The sequence below is a fragment of the Schistocerca serialis genome, chromosome 9, assembly GCF_023864345.2.
Source record: "Schistocerca serialis cubense isolate TAMUIC-IGC-003099 chromosome 9, iqSchSeri2.2, whole genome shotgun sequence".
Classification (NCBI taxonomy): Eukaryota; Metazoa; Arthropoda; class Insecta; order Orthoptera; family Acrididae; genus Schistocerca; species Schistocerca serialis.
Genome location: NC_064646.1, coordinates 116,230,655 through 116,246,966, shown reverse-complemented (window position 1 = coordinate 116,246,966; position 16,312 = coordinate 116,230,655). Strand labels below are relative to the sequence as shown.

The window sequence follows — 16,312 nt, the reverse complement described above, 5'->3', positions numbered from 1 at the left end:
CCAGGAAGACAGGCGTGGCTGTCTCTGAGAAGGTGGTGGAACGTTCACGGAGGTGACCGGAACCAGATGGCGCATAGACATTGACGATCCTGACGCCATAAAACGTTACAGCCATACCTCTGGCATCAGGGAGATAGGCAACTTCATCAGCGAGGATACCGTCACATAAGAGGATCGCCACCCCACTACCAGTAGGGGAAGTATGGGAGACGTGTGCTGTAAAACCATGGGGAGCACAGAAAGTTGCAACATGTACCTCCTGAAGGAGAGCAATGACAACGTCCGTTGGCATACAGCATGTCATGGAGTAAAGCCAGTTTGTGACGTAAGCGAGTTGTGCTGACATTGCCCATGCCATGCGATAAGTCTGAAAATCTGTCGCCAGGAGGACAGGCGATTCAAACACGGGGGGAGCACAGAGAACTAGCTGTTAGGCCCCCACGGAAGGGCACACGACTGTCATGGGGAGGGAGCTGACCAAGGAGTCACCTCCACAATGTCCATCCTCAGCATCGACGTTGTCCACCCAGGAGACAGACGTGTAACTGGGCCGATTCTGTGAAACGATGTCAGGGGAGCGTCACAGGTAGAATCAGACCCAGAAGGGGGCGGGGGGGCAACCGCATCAGACGCGGGCTGTGGACAGTCGTTGTCCGGAGGTGGACGCTGACTTGAGATGGAGGCAGGGATCGCGTCGTCAGGCGGGATCGCGTCGTCAGGTGTCAGGGCGTCACAGGACAGCGCACCATCGATAGCACACATCCGATGGACGCATTCATCACAAGGGGTACGTTGTTGTCTCTTCCGTTCCCTCGGCGACCGTTCCTTCCTAACATGCTGGTCCATGTCGGATGGCGGGCGGCTATCGTCAGACATGTGGCCACATGGCAGAAAGGCAGAGGTAGGTACATTTCCGTGATCAACAACCATGGGGTCGGAACAGACAGCTTGTTGCTGCTGACGGTTGTCGTTCAGTTGTACTGCCTATGGCAGGGGTGTAAGAGAGCCAGGCGAAACGTCCATCGCATCGTCGAGAGGCCGTAGCAGGCGGCACCGCCGCAAATGCGAAAGACAGAGGTAACACAGTGGGCGCCGTAGGAATAGCGACGTTTCCGATCGGCGTCTGAACCAGTCTGCGTCTGAGGCATTCAGAACGGACATGGTCTTCCTGGCCACAATCTGAACAGGTGCGCGCTGGCCTTCGTATATGACGAGAGGCCTGCAACCGGCAATAACCTAGCAGGAAGGCACGTGTTCCCATAGTTCAATTTTTATCTGACGGACACCACTGAGGACACGATACGTTTCGAACGCCTTCCACGTTTCAGACACGTGACTGACGAAGTTGCCGTGAAGTTTAAAAGCGACCACAGCGTCCGACGGTACTTCCAACGCGAGTTCGAAAACCCGCAACGTTCGGAGGCCAAAACCAGCGTGATCAGCCACTACTGTTCCTATGTGTCCGTCAGAGTATCGAAACTTGATATCGTTAGCTTGGCCGCACAACGTCGACGCACAGCTCGTCATTCGCCAGCCTTTTGTACACAGCAGTACTAAGGACGGAAAAATGTATTCAGAGAACTTCTTGTGGCGGCAGACGCATTTCGTCCCGTATAAAACGTTTAACTTCATACGCCTTCGGTAGTTCGTGATCTAATGGAAAGGTCATTTACATATGAAGATAGTAACTATTCTCGAAAGAACAGATACCACTGATGAGCCTGCAGCTTCTCTAGAATAAATGATAATTAATTAAACCCTCAGCTGCCGACATGTGTTGTAGATATACACTCAGTCGCAAAAGTATTCGGACTGTGGGAAGTTTCACAATGAGTACTTGAGAAGCACTGACTATGAAACCCAAACATATTTATTAGCAATATATATGCGTAACAACATTAATTACAAAAGAATTATTGTATTATTTCGTTTCCAAAACATAAATAACAGAAAAAGTAACAACAAAAATGAAACATCCTGCACACCCTGCTGCTACAGAAGTATTCGGACACTGTCCAATAAATGTTCATAAGTTGTACGACGAAAATGTCAATACCTTGTGGGTCCACCTTTCATTTTCAATACCTCCTCCAATCTACTAGGCATACTTTCCACGAGTTTTTTAGTGAAATCTGGGCCTATATTTGCCCATTCTTGGCGCAGTTTCTCTTTCAAGGTCTCCTTCGTATAGATGTCCGCGCGGAGGGTCCGTTAAAATTTATCCCACAAATGTTCGATTAGGTTAAGGTCTGGTGATTGGGGAGTCGGATGCAATACTTTCGGGCAACTGAAGAGCAACCACATTTGTACAATATGCGCGGTATGCCTGGGATCATTATCCTGATAAAAATGAAAGTTGTTCGCAATACCTAGATGTCGTGCACTCTGCTTCGAATGTCCTCGCAGTATATTCAAATACGCTTCCTTGTTCATAGTATCATCAATGAACACTAAACCACCCACACCATTGGCGGACATGCATCCATACACCATGATGCTCCCACCTCCAAACTTTACTGTTGGTGTGAGGTTCCTGGGATTCAGCTCTTAATTGGTCTTTCGCCACACGTTCCGTCGCTTTGCCATAATGTAAATTTACATTAGTCGCAAAATATCACCCGATTCCACCAAGCCTGATCGTATTCGGCGTATTCCCTCGCAAACTGCATACGTTTCTTCTGGTTCACAGCATTTATGAATGGCTTTCGCTGTGCCACTCGACCATGGTACTGCGATCGTCGTCGTACTCTCCGCCCGGTTTCGAGACGAACTTTTATACCAAGGTCTCCCTCCACCTCACTTGCAATTCGTGTGGCAGATATTTTCGGATTCTGTTGTACCTTTCGCACAATCACACGTTCATCTCTCTGTGAAAATGTCCGTGGTCGTCCTGTACTGCAACGGAATTCCAGTCGGTCTTCTTTCTCGAACCGTTTAATAATGTCGTGAACTGTACTTTTCTTCATGTTCACTATTGCGGCAATTTTCCTGCAGGTTTTCCCCTTCGCTTGATGATAAACGACAAGCTGCCTTTGCTCTAACGTAGAACACTTCCATCTACGTCCCATCGTCGACCTGCACAGGCTCGCGATACGTGTTTACTATTCATCGCTATCGTCTCGCGGAAATGTCTGACACACTGCAGTCGCTTCACCCTATGTGCGTCTCGGGATGAATTATTCTCTCACGTTGTCCTCCTTTGTCCGAATACTTTTGTTGCACCTTCCCATGCCGTTTTCAGGAAATATTACGTAACAGACACATGTCCAACAACAATTCTTCGTATTTGACGCGTGTTTCACGTTTGCGACATCGTACCCAGAGTCCCAAATACATTACAAAGTGCAATTTCTGTATTTGTTCATGCGGCAAACTGCAAAATTATGCGCCGTTACGTGCTGTCCGAATACTTTTGCGACTGAGTATACCTCGATGAGGACAGTTGAATTATCTTTTATTCTAGAGAAGCTGCACGGTCATCAATGGTATCTGTTCTTTCGAGAACAGTTACTATCTTCATATATATATATATATATATATATATATATATATATATATATATATATATATATATATATATATATATATATATAGTTAAATGGTTACCCAGCCATTGACTTTCGTCTGTGCCCGGACTCTTACGGGAATCGTCACCTTAGTGTGCGCGAGTAATGAGTGGATGGGCAAATATCTACACTGCTGGCCACCGTAAATGCAACACCAAGAAAGACAAGAGGTAGCACAACAAAATTTATTTTGTAGATAACATGTTGACCAAGTATCAAATGATTACGTTTACACACGTCTGTGACATGTGGTTCCTGCCAGAATCAGTAGCCAGAGTAGCCGCCATTGTTGGAGATCACCGCTGCCACACGTCTCGGCATTGAGTCAAAGAGACGTTGGATGTGTTCCTGGGGTACAGCAGCCCAAGCAGCTTCCACACGTTGCCAAAGATCATCTGGTGTGGCAGCTGGGGATGTAATCTGGGTCACTCGTTGAGCAACCATGGACCCCATGTTTTCTATCGGCGGAAGATCCGGAGAGCTAGCCGGCCAGGGAAGCACTTCAATCTGGTTATTGACGAAGAACCTTTGGACAATGCGTGCCACGTGTGGTCGCGCATTATCCTGTTGAAATATGGCTGTGGCCGAGCCCTGAAGGTAAGGAAGGACAACTGGCTCCAGCACCTCGGATATGTAGCGCCGGCTATTTAAAGTACCGGCAATGCGTACTAGAGGCGTGCGAGAGTAATATCCAATACCGCCCCATACCATAATACCCGGTGCAAGACCAGTATGGCGGTGCATAATGCAGCTGTCCAGCATCCTCTCTCTACGGTGTCTCCTCACTCGAATCCGACCATCGTGGTGCTGCAGACAGAAGCGTGCCTCGTAAGTAAAGACAACGTCATTCCATTCTGCCGCCCACATCCGTCTGTCATCACACCATTGGCGACGGAGACGTCTCTGGTTCGGCGTCAATGGTAGACGAAGCAATGGACGTCTTGCTGATAGACCACTCTGCTGTAAACGGCGTCGAATGGTACGCGCAGACACTGGATGATGCGTTACAGACGCAATGTGCTGTGCTATGATTCGGGATGTCACTGAGCGATCCGTCACTGCCATGCGCACAATTTGCCTATCAGCACGTGCAGTGGTGCACCGAGGTGAATGCGATCGACCACGTCGGTCCGTCGTACCCTCCTGCATCCAACGGTCACATATCCGCATTACAGTTGTTTGGTTTCGTCCAACACGACTAGCGATTTCTCTGTATGATAATCCACAATCTCGGTAAGCCACTATCCTTCCTCTGTCGAACTCGGATACTTGATCAAACGATGTTCGCTGTTGTCTACGAGGCATAACTGATCGTCTTGTGAAATAACCACAAGGTAAACACACGTGCCGAACGTACACTCGTCGAAATCGCCAAGCCTCAAATGGCGATATGAGGTGGCGCCACAGGCGCGCGTGATGTGCGTCTGCGCTGAAATTCTAATCAGTTGCTTATCTCATCGCTGCAAACCCATGGTGTAAATTTCACTTGATTCGGATGCTTCCTTCAGGGTGCTGCATTTACAGTGGCCAGCAGTGTATTAGATACATTACGTACGGAATATAGATTGTGGACAGTTGGGAATGTGGGTCTCACGGGAAGCGTGCAAGGGATAAGTCCCTGAAGTCGCGCTATTCATCTTGTCCTCGGTGGCTCAGATGGACAGAGCGTCTGCCATGTAAGCAGGAGATCTCGGGTTCGAGTCCCGGTCGGGGCACGCATTTTCCCCATCGAGATATATCAACAGCACCTGTCGGCAGCTGAGGGTTTCAATTAACTATCATTTAAAATTAATTTAATTGTGGCGTGTCGGTAAGAAAACGCCAGAACCGTCAATTAAGTCGAACTCTGAGACAAGCCGATACGTAGAAGTAAACAAACGCACGCTCTCTCACAAGCTGCGCAACAGGCGAGACGCAAAAAAGGCATGCGCGACTCACCACAGCCAAAGGCCGATTGAAACCACAAAGCCGTTGCTGTTATCGGTTGCTCTGTATTGCACTTCTTGTCCTTAGACCGTTCACACTTTCTATTTTGCTTCTTTTTTTTCACGGCTCAGTACGCTTTCTTCCTGTTTTAATACTTTACCCGTGCACAGTTTTTGAAGGGCTCTGAGCCATATTACCACTAAATCTGACGGGGTGCGATGGGGAGTTTCCCTTTTAAGTATTATTAGTTACCAGTGGCCGGCCGGGGTGGCCGAGCGGTTCTAGGCGCTTCAGTCGGGAACCGCGCGACCGCTACGGTAACAGGTTCGAATCCTGTCTCGGGCATGGATGTGTGTGATGTCCTTAGCTTGGTTAGGTTTAAGTAGTTCTAAGTTATAGGGGTGTGATGACCTCAGATGTTGAGTCCCATAGTGCTCAGAGCCATTTGAACCATTTTTTACCAGTGACTTGACGGACTGTATCAGCATTAAAGACCATTTATTACTATAACGAACTTTACTAATATTGTATATAGCTCAGCACCACAAAAGGACCGTCCGCAGTTCGTGGTCGTGCGGTAGCGTTCTCGCTTTCCGCTTCCCGCGCCCGGGTTCCCGGGTTCGATTCCCGGCGGGGTCAGGTATTTTCTCTGCCTCGTGATGACTGGGTGTTGTGTGATGTCCTTAGGTTAGTTAGGTTTACGTAGTTCTAAGTTCTAGGGGACTGATGACCATAGCTGTTGAGTCCCATAGTGCTCAGAGCCATTTGAACCATAAAAAGACCTATCGCAAATCCAAGTTATCTCTATCTCAGTCATTAAGTGTATGTTTCGTAAATAATCACATTAATGTGTTGCCTTTTGGCAGTTGTGTCTTTATTGGCCACCTCAACTACCAACACACTGGCCATCCATTGACGACAAGTGTAGTGCTTAATTGTGGCAGTCGTTGGAAATGTGTTCAACTTTCCATAATTTGAGTGGAACGTATTTTACATGTCTTTAATTTGTGTATGTAGTGGCAGCTTCTGGAAAGTAATCGCTCGCTCCACTTATTCCGTTTCAGCGCCAACAAATCATCTTTTTTCTCATGACGATTGGAAGATTGATTGACATATCACAAGGCCAACAAACAACAACGACTAAAGCAGAGAAGCGTTCCAGTACCGGCTCTTCCCTTCCGCTCGTTTGATGCAAAACGACAGGAATAGACAGTGTACTGTTTGCCGTTATAGTAAAATTTCGCACAATAGAACATATCGAGTGAATCGTTATTATTTTCGTGGGTTGGTGTGGGTATTTTTCGGTTACTCCCCCTCTCAGAGCCCCAAACCTCACCCCATGAAAAAAAACTCTGTCCTACGAGGACTTTGTAAACAAATTGAATGACTTCGTCAAAGCCGGGATGCACGTAGCTGCTGCATCTCTTTCGTGCTTCCCTCTTTGTTGCCGACGCAACGGAATTCCGCACTAAGCACAAACGTATCTGTCGTATCCACAACAAACCTCACAACTGGAAATCCAGCACTCGGGCGTCTGGCCGTGTTCACTACATCACTGGCGGTGCATCAGGCGGCCATCAAGGGCACCAAAATCAACTTCGTTTCCCCGATTATAGCGATCCTGCCACGGACCTTCTGTCTTCTGACGACTCCCCAATGGAGGCCAATCCCTACCTGCTTATGCAGCCGCCGTCGCCTCCGCAGCCGATGCGCCCGTCGCTGGTCGCAAAGGAGGCTGTCGTGGACATCGAGCCCGGATCACTTCTACGGCGTTGTGTGTCCTCCGCCGTTGAACCGATCTTCGAAACTGGTTGGACGTCCTACTTCCTGTATCTCGGCAAGTTTTCCCACTGGTTCCCAAGACGAATGTCGGGACGTGGGTTGCTTGGCACCGCCTGCAATGGTCCCACAACCAAAACTATCAACAGTATCATGGCACAACCATTCCCCTCGTCGTCGTCTGCACCGTCACTATGCCACTATGTGACGACGGTGCGCAGTTTGATTGGAAACGGATAAACGGGTGGCGGGGGGGGGGGGGGAGGGGGGGAGGGGGGGAGGAGAGGACAGGAATGCGGTATCAGCAGCATATTTGTCGACCACACCTGGCGTGGCACCAGCAGCTACGCACAAGACGACACATTTAAATCTTTTATATGTATGAATGGTGTCGGTTTTGCTGAACATGTTAGACAGGACACACACCACTCATATACGAGGGCTGTCCAGAAAGTAAGTTACGATTGATCGCGAAATGAAAATCACAGTGAAAATCATAAATGTTTCACTTGTAACAGTTAGCTACACCTTTCAGCTACTTCTCTACGTAGTCACCGTTCTGACTCAGACATTCGTCATAGCGTTGTACCAACTTTCCAATACCCTCATCATAGAAGGCAGCCGCCAGTGCTTTCCGCCAATTCTCTACGCTGGCCTAAAGCTCGTTGTCTGTGCCAAAATGTTGTCTTCATAGCCAGCGGTTCGTTTGAGCAGAGATGAAACTCAGTGGGAGACAATTACGGGCTGTATTGTGGGTAACCAAACATTTCCAATTGAAACGATGCAGGAACATCTTCATTGCCCCTGCAGAATGAGGCTGAGAAGTGTCTTGAAGAAGAAACAGGACAACAGTTATGTAATGTTGGTTGCATAGCTTCAGGGGAAAATTCTCACCAAGCCCTCGTACTTGGCGGGAGACACCATTTTCTATAACATCTTTACGCGCTCACTCAGAGCTCAGGAATGAAAAGAGCGACATAATTCTACCTAGAGTCATACTAGAGATATTGCCCAACACATCTTTGCAAATCTTTATCGGATTTTCATAGTCGTTTCCATTTCGCGACCGATCGTAACTTACTTTCTGGACAGCCCTCGTATATAATTTCATTGGCGTGACAGCTGGTCGCTGAGAAAGGTGCAGTGCGGATGCACAACCAACTTCCGAATTCATACGAGAACCAAAAATCTGCGCGGAGGGGGTAATGGTTGGCACGACCAACGTCCAGACTCCTACACGAATCATAAATCTATGAGTAGGGGGTTAATGGACGGGCGTCGTTGCGGTGCGCCGAGTGGAAAGCTGGGAATATGGAAGCAATGGAAAGTGTGTCCGGACGGCCAAGGTGGTTAAGGTAAACGTCCTAGAAAAGCGGAGCGTCCTGTTTCGAGTCCCCGTGCGGCACAAATTTCCAACTCTCGTCGTTTCACTGCTGCAATTTCCTTTGGCGGTTGCAAGTCGCCTTTCCTTCCTGCCTCTTTCCCTCCTCCTTTCCCTTCCATTTCATTCCTTTCACCACAATCACTCATGCACATTTGAATCTCCCAGCAGTACGCAGCTGGTCGAGCTCACTCTTCCATCGCCTGCTGTCTCCAGTGGGTGTGCTCCGTGCGTACTTGTCCCCGGAGGACGCGACGTTCACATGACCTCACTGTCTACGACTCTGATTGGCCGGCGGGGCTTTCTAAGCATCCACACACAGCGCTTCGCCTATACTTAGTGATCTACGGACTTATCAACATTAGTACGGAATACTGAAGTGAGAAAAATACATCGACGTGGTACGCCGCTACTAAGCTCTACTAACTTCCAGCATTCAGGACTATCTGACAGTATCAAGGAATTATTCTCATTGCATCTATCCCGGCAGCACAAAATGACTTCATGCAATGCAAATTCGTGTCCATCTCTTTTATTAAGTGTGCATAGTGCAAATAAACCTATTAATGTGTTACCCTTTTGTAAATGTCTAATTATCTTCATTGACAATCTCAGTTACCGTCGCAACACAAAATATTTGGAATGAAAGGATGCTAGGTAAGAAAATATTATTAAATAAAATACGATCCTTATCAAGTTTGCCATAGCATCGGAGAGCTGAGAGAAGTACAAACATAGAAAATGAAGAAATATCGTTCTCAAACATAAAGGAACACCTTGAATTCTAAAATCCTGTAGATACAGGAAACAAAAATATAGGTACAGCAAAACTAGTTCAGCTATTAGATCTCGCAACGAGAACTTTCACGTGAAAGATGAATCGCCTCTACATGCTAACATTCCCTGACGAAAATACGGAGCTAGTAAACTGCGTTGATAAACAAAAAGGTTTCAATATGACACGATTAAAGGCTGAAGATCGTGATGACGACATCACCGTATAGTCGTTTATTGATCTAAAATGTAACAAAATTTAACTATAGATGGGCAACTTTAATACCTAATTTCTCTGAATGTGTGTGCTATTTTTCAATGATGTCTTCGCGTTTGTGCTATAATGTGCACACGTCATTATTTAACTATAAATGTTTCCATGAAACTTTTCAACTCAAATATAACAACTGCACATTGAACGAAGTCAGATGGCCTGCGTTGCACGATTTGTCGTTTAACTTACCACGAGATACGGAGACGTGTATATTGGGGAATACTGTTGATTAGTGGACCTCATTAATTTCAGAACCTGGCTACAGGAACACTGAATACCGACACGATTCATTGGGTAATACTGCGGGCTCTGTACTAACCTTAATAGTAAGGCAGCGATGCACACAAGAAAGAAAGAAATAAGGAACTTATGAATTCCGAACAATTTTTATATTTTATTTTGATTATGTGCTCGACTGAATCGCAAATCATATCAGTAGACACGATAACTACAAAGAAGCGATTCATTAATAAGCTTTTATTCAAATTTTCACTTCACTGATAAGAATAATTAACATAATTTCTTGGTGCCACTACAGTGGATGTGGCTTACTCTTGAGAATTACATCAAAATAGTAACATTTTACAAATTTAGTTAACTAACTGAAGCGCTACAATGAAATTATTTCGTCTAATATATAGTGACAAAGTATTTCTTCAAAAACATTTCGCTTGAACATGAGCTATTATTGACAGTAATCAGGGGTAGGTATTACAAAATTTTGTTAAGTTGCGTATTACCGTAATGATAAGTTTTATCACTTAGATAAATACTTAAATGAAATTGATTCGAAATGAAGAGGCCTCTGCAACTCGGTTTTTCTGAAGGTCATTTTAAACAGTGTAGCAGCAGCGAAGATCTCACACACTGCACTTTGACATCGCTCTAGTCCTAGGTCGGCCCTGATGTCATACGCCCATCATTCAAATTCTCCGCCTCTGGTTACCACCCTCGTAATTAACACCTGGCGTTTACTTGTTGCGACATCCTGGCTGTGTGGACGTTTTCTACGTCTGAATCTTAGGGAGTTGTCTTTACAACGCGATAGATACTAGTCACCAGTGAGCGGGTGATTGCTGCCGTGTTGGAGCACTCGAACCTTAACTACGACCACGAGGCATTCAGACATTAACTATGACCATTTCAACATGTACAATACATTATCCTCCCCTGACGCAAACTGCATCAGTACATATAACGTGATTTTTAGAAATCATACGAGTGTCATGAGACGTGACCATCACATATCGCTGAAGAATATTTGATTATTTTTCTGCTCATTTCTTGGATATTTTTCAGGAGAGTACAAGGCTTTTAGACTCACGAATAAGGATTCAAATTATATTGTTGAGAAAATGGCTCTGAGCACTATGGGACTCAACTGCTGTGGTCATCAGTCCCCTAGAACTTAGAACTACTTAAACCTAACTAACCTAAAGACATCACACACATCCATGCCCGAGGCAGGATTCGAACCTGCGACCGTAGCAGTCGCACGGTCCCGGACTGCGCGCCTAGAACCGCGAGACCACCGCGGCCGGCATATTGTTGAGAAACGAGAGAACTCAGGTGTTTATCCTGGAACGTGGATCCCAAGGGCACTGCAGTTAGCGCAAGCGGTTGCAACAAGCCCCTGCTCCACGCTTTGGCAGCAAATGAGGGTTTCTCTTCGTAAAGCCTGCTGCTAAGCTATTGCAAATGTCTAGCGTGTAACTGTGAGTGATAAATTCACCTCCCTGCACGCAACTATAAGAATAGCCCCCGGCCTTTCCCTCCAGATTTAGTTATCCCTTCAGCTGAGTCCTTGCTGTCATCATGCTTAGGTGTTAAGGGTCCGACCAATGACAAGAACATGGCTAGCAGCCGAAACCAATCTCTTGCATGTTAAGACGCGTTCTGTAAGCGAAGAATGTAAAGGTTCCCCAGTATTCACATACATAAAACTAAATATTCGCTGGTCACGGTGGCAATGATTGGGTGTCCTCACCTCAACGTAGAGTTCTTATAAAAAGTCTGAGGAGGTATAGGAGGAGGATAATTTTTAGCACTTGTCGTGGGGAAGATGTTTGGAGCTCTTGCACTCTTGTCACGGGAAGGAAAGAGACTACTAGTCCTGGCGCCATTGGGGCACACATGCGCTGAGCTTTCAGTAAATGACGCATTTTGCATTAGCTATATTCACTTACTGAGTAGCTAACAGTTTGCGAGATTTGCTACGTAACATGTGCTGTCTTATTAATTGTACTTTTTCGTGGGGCTTGAACTCGTTTACTTTGCATTTGCGAGCTGCACAGATTAGCAAAGCTCGCAGCGTTCCCTGAGCAGTCTTCTACGTAGGCAAGATACCTCCACACAATGTTAGCCGGACATTCATGATGAAACTGAAGTTCTAGAGAGCTCTGTGTTTCACTATTTTAGCTGAAAGTCGAATGACATTAAATCAAGTGCCAGAACATTTAAATAATAGTATCTTATGTGACTTCGTGGTCTGGAGCAATTTCTCAGTCAACATTACGACTCATCTCTGTCCGAACAGGCCTTGAAGTGCCTACGGTACCGACCGGCCGCCGTGTCATCCTCAGCCCACAGGCGTCACCGGATGCAGATAGCGGAGCCGCTACTTCTGTATCAAGTAGCTCCTCAAATGTATACGCAGAGCTCCGCGGCCGTTGTCACAGTCAATAAAATTCTTGTGGGTTTGAGGCCACGTTGTCATCTATAAAATTCAGACGTTTCGGCGACTGTTGCAAGGCGCCTTCCTCAGGGTGTACTGCTAACTGCTGTTTGCCACACAAGGGCTGAGTGCACCCTGCTTGCCAACAGCGCTCGGCAGACCGGATGGTCACCCATCCAAGTGCTAACCCAGGCCGACAGCGCTTAACTTCGGTGATCTGACGGGAACCGGTGTTACCACTGTGGCAAGGCCGTTGGCCAACAATGCGAGACTTTATGCTAATTTCATTGGAAAATTATTCTCTTTTGTTTTAATGTGGTGTGGGTCGAGATAATGGAGTAAATTAATGATTTATTAAACTCTAATATGATTTGAATCTCAGAACCAAACTATTGTCTTACAACCGACCGTGGTTGGCGACCCCCTAAAAAAATACGTTTTCCTAATTTGTATGTCTCGCTGTGAGGAGAGAGTTGCAAAGCAGATAGCAATTCTTTTATGTACGTCTTAAAAATGAGAGTATATCGATCTTTGTGGTTTATGAATTACGAGCATTGTACTGAAATCGCCGCAGAAAAGCTAAAGGCTGGTCCTAGGAGGAACAAGAAAGAGACGAAGTACACGTTCTGTCCGTGTCGACCCTGATCCAGGGTAAGCATAACCGTTATAATTCAGTTATTACGGTAAATGCATTTCTATACTGAGCCCACCTCAGAGCCGTGCCATTTAGATTTCCCTCTGGCATGGCGGGGCTCGAACAACTTCCAATGACTACCGAAACGAAAGACTATGACTACACTATTTGATAGTGTCTTCGTCGATTATCATGACTAATTAGTTACTATTTTGACGGGGGTTCGTTTACCTTTTTTTCTATTTGTGAAGTTCTGAGATCTGGTGGCCAACTTACAAGTTCTGCCATTCCCCTTACGGTGGAAAACTTTAACTTCATTGACACAACCTCAGTACGGACTTTAACTTTCGTGACATAGTCTCAATATGACTGGTGATGATTTCCCCTCATTATATCATGAAGTTCTTACGGATCTGTAGCGTCAGACAATTACCAGTGATTACCACATCGAGAACCTATAACGTTTCCGTAAGTAGAAGAATGGGGGAAACAACCTTTTCTTTAAGTAACGTTTGAATTCGAGTTTAAGATTCTGGAGGGCAGAAATGTTATAATTAGCAGTCCAGTTACGTAAGGTCAGAGTACCTAATTTGGCTTCAGTGGGACACAGAACTGCTAAAATTTGAAATCATTCCTCAAATGATTAGTTTGATTGAAAGTCAGAATGAAAACTATGCATAATCTTATCGAGCTATACCTGCCCGGGCGTAAAATACATCGTTAGCATCACGTCAATAAGTGACTACGCACGGGAAATTTAAATTTCCGGGCTATATGAACGTTAAGTTAGAAAAGATATCATTGTTGTCTGCTTTATAAAAAGTAAATTCACTTTTAGAGCAATATATGTACTATAAGAAGATTCGATCTGTGACTGTTGGCGTCTGACCGAATATTCTAGTCAATGTAATGTTACCAAATACTGATGAGCTACAAAGAGATTCTTGTTAACACTTATCAATAGAATACAGCGCCATACTCCTTGAAATAAAACAAGGTATTATCTGAATTAATTATTATTCAACTAATGAAATTACACTAGTGAATCAAAGCAGATGCATACAAGCTTGGCTCAAAATACCGAAGGGAGAGCACAGTAGTCGGTAGTAGCTTTTTATGGTCAATCAAAGATAATAGAGAGTTCACTGATACTAGGTCAATCACATCCTTCCTTTGACTTTCGCAGAGTTACAATTCATGTTTGGGGAAAATGATAAAATTAATAATAATGGGTGTCCAATGCAGTATTTACAAACCACGATTTTGGACAGAAATAAGTCATTTGGAGGCGTTTCAAATCGGGACTACAGTGATGCCACAGTGTATTTTATTTCCTCTTTTTGATTGCTCGTCTATTACTAATTTTTGATTAAAATGGTTGACTCAATAAATAGTTCATATGGAAGCAACGAATTCAAATTATAAAAAACACACTATGTGATCAGAAGTAACCAGACACCCCCAAAAAATACGTTTTTCATATTAGGTGCATTGTGCTGCCACCTGCTGCCAGGTACTCCATATCAGCGACTTCAATAGTCATTAGACATCGTGAGAGAGCAGAATGGGGTGCTCCACGGTACTCATGGACTTCGAACGTGGTCAGATTATTGGGTGTAACTTGTGTCATACGTCTGCACGCGAGATTTCCACACTCCTAAACATCCCTAGGTCATTGTTTCCGATGTGATAGTGGAGTGGAAATGGAAACGGAAACGTACAGCACAAAAGCGTACAGGGCGACCTCGTCTTGTTGACTGACAGAGACCGTCGACAATTGAAGAGGGTCGTAATGTGTAATCTACATCTACATCTAGATATGTAGGCAGACATCTATCCAGACCATCACACAGGAATTGCAAACTGCATCAGGAACCACTGCAAGTACTATGGCATACTATGACAGTTAGGCGGGAGGTGAGAGAACTTCGATTTAATGGCCGAGCGGCTGCTCACAAGCTACACATCACGCCGGTAAATGCCAAACGATGCCTCGCTTGGTGTAAGGAGCGTAAACTTCGGACGATTGAACAGTAGAAAAACGTTGTGTGGAGTGACGAATCACGGTACACAATATGGAGATCCGATGGCAGGGTGTGGGTATGGCGAATGCCTGCTGAAATCATCTGCCAGCGCGTTTAGTGCCATCAGTAAAATTCGGAGGCGGTGGTGTTATGGTGTGGTCGTGTTTTTCATGGAGGGGGCCTGCGCCCGTTGTTGTTTTGCGTGGCACTATCACTTTAAGCACCCTCTTGCTTCCCACTGTTGAAGAGCAATTCGGGGATGGCGATTGCATCTTTCAACACGATCGAGCACCTGTTCATAATGCACGGCCTGTGGCGGAGTGGTTACATGACGATAATATCAGTGTAATGGACTGGCCTGCACAGAGTCATGACCTGAATGCTATGGAGCACATTTGGAGTGGTTTGGAACGCCGACTTCGTGCCAGGTCTCACCGACCGATATCGATACCTGTCCTCAGTTCAGCACTCTGTGAAGAAAGGGCTGCCATTCCCTAGAAACCTTCCAGCACCTTACTGAACGTATGCCTGCGAGAGCTGTCATCAAGTGGGCCAACACCTTATTGAATTCCAGCATTGCCGATGGAGGGCGCCACGAACTTGTAAGTCATTTTCAGCCAGGTGTCCGGATACTTTTGATCACACAGTGTATTATTTCAGCTGGAATGGGAAGCAATACAGTTACAAGTGATGATCTCGAGATTGCATGGCCGTGACGCCGTTCTCTCGAGGAATACTGCCAGACGGCAGGATGGAGAGCCCTTAATACTTGTTCACCTCCCCACTAGTCAGCGGCCCTCCTGCGGCAGGCGGGTGGGAGAGCTACTGCTGGCTGTAACAGTCTGCAATGAGGGAGAATCACGCTGCGCCCTCTGAATCAGAGATATTGTCAGTGACAGCCTGGCTCTCGTGAAATGGACGGAAGACTCCCGGGGCGCCACAGCGCAGTCCCAAATGAACTCGCCGCCTGCCCTATCACTGTCTCCGAGTGAGGGCCTATGGGACTCGTTTCATTGCCCCTCCAGCAATTCCCTGGCTATGCCGCTCTGCGTGTCACCACTTAACGTCGCCCATTCCGAAACTCGTCTCAGCTGCAGACGACTCATTCACTGCAATTTACGAGCAAGCTTCAGGGTCGGCGGTTACGTCCCCGACAGCTGAGTGACGCGAAGAGACGGCATCAGTATACCTACGTACGGCTAACATCGTTTCTCGATACGATACATTAACAGGATCAACGAATTTTCCCAATATTGCCGATGTAACCACTTTTTTATTTC

At 46.0% G+C, this 16,312-nt stretch overlaps 1 pseudogene; it reads right to left on the bottom strand.

Moving 5' to 3' along the window:
- Positions 1-12,514: 12,514 nt before the first annotated feature.
- On the bottom strand, positions 12,515-12,632 carry LOC126419953 (5S ribosomal RNA; annotated as a pseudogene).
- Between the last annotated feature and the right edge of the window lie 3,680 nt (positions 12,633-16,312).